Source organism: Poecilia reticulata, unplaced genomic scaffold, assembly GCF_000633615.1.
Source record: "Poecilia reticulata strain Guanapo unplaced genomic scaffold, Guppy_female_1.0+MT scaffold_145, whole genome shotgun sequence".
Classification (NCBI taxonomy): Eukaryota; Metazoa; Chordata; class Actinopteri; order Cyprinodontiformes; family Poeciliidae; genus Poecilia; species Poecilia reticulata.
The window spans coordinates 530,934-537,114 of NW_007615015.1; positions in this window are offsets into that span (position 1 = coordinate 530,934).

Below are 6,181 nucleotides of genomic sequence, written 5' to 3' on the forward strand. Positions count from 1 at the left end.
ATCAGCTGGGAGACGATGAGAACCCGGCCAGGTTTATCACCCGAGTGGACAGGGCCGCTAACTGCACCCAGCAGCTACAGAGATGGATGGTGATTGTTCGTTCCTCTGGAGGAAACTCCAGCACTTTGCCAAAAGCAGGCAGCGGCTCTTCTTTCTTTCAGGACACATAATGAAGAGGCAGCCGTCCCACAATCAATATGAACGTCTATGTGAGGAATACATTATACGGTTATCTCCATCAGTCTTTGGGACTAAAGCCAATGTGAAACCGGGACAAGCAGACGACCGTGGGAAAATAAGTAGCAAGAAGGGAAATTAATATTTTTATTTACACTTTTACATGTTTGACCAATTAAATAAAATCCCCTTTTCTCTCTTGCTAAAACAGCTATAAGCTGTACATATGTTGAGTGGTGGCACACATTCATTACGCCACTAATAACGGAGCTGGTTTATTTAGCTCCATTTAACTTTGGAAACATTTAGCTCACTTAGTTTCCCCTAAATTAATTATTCTGGATAATTTCTAAAGCGCTAATTTACTTGGGTGTTTCATAAACTTTTATTTGAATAAAGTTAATCATCTGTGTTGAAGTTTTGGTTGTTAAGAATTCTTCAAGTAATTAGACATTTAAATTTGTGCTTTTATTTTGAAGACTGTTTATGCAGCAGTTCCACTTCCTCTCCTCCTGTTTCTCTTTTTTATATACTTATTTCTATTGAAATAAACCCAAATATATTTCTATCAAATATATTATATATTTCATTTTATGAAAATAAATACATAAACAATATACTTTTAAACTATTTAACAAAATCCAGGGAGATTATTCACAATCATATTAAATAAGGTTAATAAATTAAGATCTTTTTGGTTTTCTTACATTTTCTCCACCAGTGATGCAATGCAGCAAATTAGCAGTTTCAGTTTGTGACCAAACATCTGCTGAAGCCAAATCAGCAGCAGAGTTATCAAAAATAAAGTATCTGTTCCAAAGAATCACTTCCTGAGTTCAAACTGTACAGACAAAATGGAGTTTGATCCTTTTAAAGGTGAAACACGCCACATCACTGTCACACAGCGGTCAGACATGTTAGCGCTGGCATAACTAATGTTAATTTTTACCGTTTTATGGTTGGTGCTACTATCTTTAGTTAGCGCTGCCCTCCATCATGCCTCCATCTTTCATCAGGGAGATAAAATGGCAGCCGGGATGATGGCCTGTCCAGGGTTCACTCTGAGTCTTGATTCACTGCTGGAATCAGAACCTCTGCGACTCTGAGCAAGCGGCTGGATAAAACAACAGAAGTGGAGGTTCAGATGAGAAAGGGAGGCATTGAGTCCTGCAGAGAGGAGATGATGCTGATAACCAGCTGGCAACATGCTGGATATTTTCACAGAAGAGGCTTTTTGGCTCTTGGCATCCATCTCCTTCATTCTCCTGTCCTCCTTTTGTCCCAGCGCCGCCTCGCCTGAAGTCGGCTGATTTTGACTTTACAAAGCCAGACGGCAAAAACTGATCCTTCCTTCTATTGGAAACAAAACCAGAATAACTCAGAGATCAAGGAAATTAGAGCTGCAGTGACTGTTGTAATGTGAATACAATGTTAACACAACCATCATGACTGGAGACCAAACACACACACAACAAGCTGAAATATTAAATAAATAAACCAAAAGAATACTGACATAATCTGTACATTAATCTTCTGTCTCTAACATGATCAATTATATACAAAGTCTCAATGATATTTTCACTGGTTTCCATGTAATCGACCAAAAAACCAAACTCTGGTCCTCCGAACCTCGGCCTGGGCTCGGCTGAAGTGAACTCTGGCTTGGCAAGTAGAACAGAAATCGCTCCAAAAGCAGGAAGTGGACTACAGCACAGGGCATTCTGGGTAAATGCAACAAAACTAGCATGCTAGCCTAGCGTTGCAGCAGAAATGGCTCCTGGTCTTTAGCCTAAAGAGAAATCCTCCAACTGCAGCACATTGCATTCTGGGTAAATCCAACCAAAGCTAACCTGTTAGCCTAGCGCTAGCAGCAGAAATGGCTCCTGGTCTTTAGCCTAAAGAGAAATCCTCCAACCGCTAAAATCCTCCATCTTGTTTCCATCTGGTGAAGAAGGAAGTTGCTCTCAGTGTCTTTAGAGGTTTTTGTGTCGTTTCCTTCAGTGGTTCTTGATGCAGCGCCCCCACAGGCCAGGAGGGGAACAGGTTGGTTTGACTCAGAACCACAGAAGCTGGAAATAAAACAGACTATCAGGGGGGGAAACAGCTTTATTAAACTGTGTATGTTTCCAGTCTCGTATGCAGAGAGTCTAATGGTTGCCATGGAGACCTGGAGTTCTCCAGCTGTGAGCTTTGGAGACTTTTTTAGCCTTCTCTAACATCAAGATTAAAATGGGCCAATATCCAGCCTGGAGGCCGCTCTGCCTGGTCATGTTTATATTTATTCATTAAGCCCTTGAGAACCAAACTCCTATAAACTCCAAGTAGCCTAAAACAATATTTTTTCCCTGTGTTTCCTTTTTGCGCCTGTGATAAAGGATGGATTTCACCAGGGGTGTCAACAGATYTGTCTGTGTCTGGTTGCCATCCACCTGGGCCAGCGGCGCCTCGGGTGAATCTCCATCAGCCATCATCTCCTGTCACTACAAACATTCAGCAGCGCAGACGGCGGCGCCCTGTGGCCTGTAGAGTCACGGTTAAACGCAGCGCACTTTTCTTCTGGCTGGCATGTCGCCCAGCAGGGGGGCAGCCTGMCGTGTCATCCAGCCATTAATACAAACACTGAGCAGTGTGTCTCTGTGTGTGTGTGTGAAATGAACCAAACCTTGTGCAATAGTGTGTTTAATTATTAGTTTCCCTCCATTTGAAAGCCACAGAGGCTGCAGCCATCGGTCTGATGAAGAGMGCTTCTGAAAGTCATTTTTACTTACAGCAGATGAGTTGAGAGCAGTGGATATGATCAATAACCCACACAGACATTTGTTAATCAGGCGATCGTAGATGTAGATTTAGAAGAAGCTCATTTCCATCCATTTAGGATGAGTAAGAGCCAAACGTCTGTTTCACATGCTGATGATCGCTGCAGAGAAATTTACAGCAGAGTCCAGGATCTTTTCATCCGATGATGTAACCATGTCAACCCATCACACGGCCCCTGATTGGTCCTCTACCTGCCTTATCACCTGAGGGAATATGACTCATCAGACCTCCATTAAGGGACTGTCATATCGCTGTCTGGATTCGGTTCATCACTGACCCGCTGCAACAGAATCAGCTCCAGTGTGAGGGAGCAGAAACAGAAGAGGCTTTTAGCAGAGATAACCTTGGTGCTGTTGCTTTCCGGAGCTGAACATTCCTCCGTGTTTCTTGGCTGCAGCTGACATTATTTTATGTTAATCAACTGAGAGCTGTAATGTTTGCCAGAGATTAAAACGTAAAAGGCTCTTTAAATCACAGCACCGCCGCTCTGCAGAGTGCATGGTGGTATTAAAACGTCAGGTTGTTTCTGATTGTTGCCACACCTGTTCTCAATCACCCAACACTCAGAGTGTATTCACACCTGATCCGTTTGGTCCGCTTCAAACAGACCAGAGTTCATCTCCCCCATGGTCCGGACCTTTTCTCAAAAAACACTCAAACAACCAACCAAACCCAGAGCCACTTTCTGAAGCGTCTCGGTCGGCTTCGGGTGAGAATACAGAACGACCTCCAGCCCAACCAGCCCCAGGACACTAAGATTGTTTTGGACTTTTTGAGCCACCGTAGCTGGGCATCATGGTAAAACGAGTCCTTCAATATCTGCATTTCCATCAACCGTAAAACCTCATTTTTGATAAAAGGTTTTCGCGTTGGGGTGATGTGGTTTCTCAGCTGTACTGGAATAGTTGCATTTTGAGGAACTGCAATGGAAACACTTTTTGCATCATACAAGTCATGTAATCAACAGCCAGATGTTTCTACTGGAGGAAACCATGAAGAAGACGACAGGAAGTGGTGGGAGGATGATGATTGTTTCTGAGTTTTTCAGTGTGCAGCTGGTTCCTCCGTCTCACGGTTCATAAAAAGTTGCATCATTCCAACGTGTTGAATCGATTGCTCTTCTGGAAAATCRATGACTACAATTTCCCCAAAGAGCTGCTTCCAAGTAGGCGGGGCTTGTCACTCCATCACCTGGATAAGACGCCGACGTCTCCTCTGATTGGCTGATGAGCGTTAGCGCCATGGCTGAATTCTGAATATATCTGCTTTAGCTGTTTACGTCCCTCACTGATGTTTAATGATTGTGTTTCTCAAATCCATGCAGAAATGTAGAGGATCAGTTAGTAAAACTCAGTTTTATCAAGCTGATATGGTACAAATGCTCAAAGGTTCCCATTCTGCTTCAGGACAGAGCAAAGTGATTGGTCGATGTCTAAGAGAAAAACTGATCTCAGCAGAAAAGGACCAAAAGCCCGACTGCTTCATTACAGAACCACTCAGCCTGCTGCTTCCTCCTGTCTGCTTCTATGAACCCTGGAGTTGAAATGAACACGACATGACCAGATTAAATAAACACTGAATAGATTTGATAAAGGATGACTCGCATAAATAAAAAACTWTAGGCGCTGGTCATTTGGATCTTTAACACAAACAATAAGAACCAAGAAGCAGCTGGGAGCCRCTTTGAGTTSATAATTTGTGTTTCAAACAGACCAGRGTTTAAAATGGGTTTGTTTTCTCACTTCCTGCATTAGTCTGGAGCCACATTTGACTGATCTGAACCTGCAGGACCCAGAATCAACCCCTGAGGAACTCCACAGATAAGTGGAACTGCAGCAGAAGAATCTGGACAGAGACAGCCGAGAGTGAAACATGAACCKCCGACCTGTGGGAGATCTGGGCCTGCAGAGCAGGAGCAGAAAGTAGAAGATGAAGGTAGAAGGGCAGGTCTGCTCCGGCTGTAAACGCCAAACCAACAGACTGTGAAAGGACATCAGCAGTTTCAGCCTCTGATCTACAACCAGCACCGTTTCACATCCCAGAGACTTTAGATCCCACTATGTACAGAGCTCCACTTCGATCCCAGCTAAAAGCATTATTTTTATTTATGCAGCTTCCTGGGTTTAGGGAGGTGAAGCMGATCAGAGATCAGAACACAGGAAGAAAGGTTTTATAGCACATCTGAAAAGGCTARCTTTAATCTGAAGGAAACGAGGAAATAATCAAAATAAAAACTCAAACCCCCAGAATCACGGCGGCCTCGGCTTTATGTGAATTATTAAACATATTTAATTTGTAGGTTAGAAACGCTGTGTGTTCATGTCGCAGGTCTCGGCGGCACCACGCGATGAAAAACTTTCACTGTTTCCATTTGATTTGCAGGATGTAGAGAAGTCCAGCACCGCTGCTGTCCAAGCTGTAGAAACATCAGACCCTGATACTCTGGGTAAATCTGACTCAACCAACTGAAAGGGAATCTATAATGTCTATTTTTAGGTTATAAAAGTTTAAGAAGTATATAAAGAAACAGTTTGTCAGACCACAGAGGATCAGATGAAACGTTTTCTCCTCTCCACTATTTAGAGCAGGTTGAATTTGCTCCATTGTTCAGGCGCCTTTGTGTCAGAATATTATGCAAATCCTCCTCAGTCCGTCGGTCTGAGCTCTGGCTCTCAGCACTGACTGGACTCAGGAAGATGATAAAACTCTCAGACTCAGTAAGAAATTCATGTCATTCTTTTTACAACAGATTTACCTAAACAGTAACTGCACATAAATAACTTACCCCAACGAGCAAAACAATAAAAAAAGACAACGACCCAGTTTTAAAAACTCAATGTTACCCAGAAATCTGCCTTTGTTGGCTAACAGGAACCATTTTGCAGATCTGAACACATTTCTGGCAGTGATGGATGTGTCTGAAGAACTAAACGGACCTGCAGCCAGTCGGACTCCCAGCATTAAACTGGCCTCCCCTGTGGAGGACATATTGGATCTCAACAGGAGCCTTCTGACTAAATAAAGTCTAAATAAATAATTAACGTCTGCAGAAACAAAGACAAGGATCTGCATGCTGCTTCTGAATGTGACAGAGCTGAAATGGGTGAGTTTATCCTGTGGTTGTTGTGCAGAAGATCAGATTCAGAGTTTCTTCTTCCCCACTGGACAGAAAAAAGAAAATATCTGC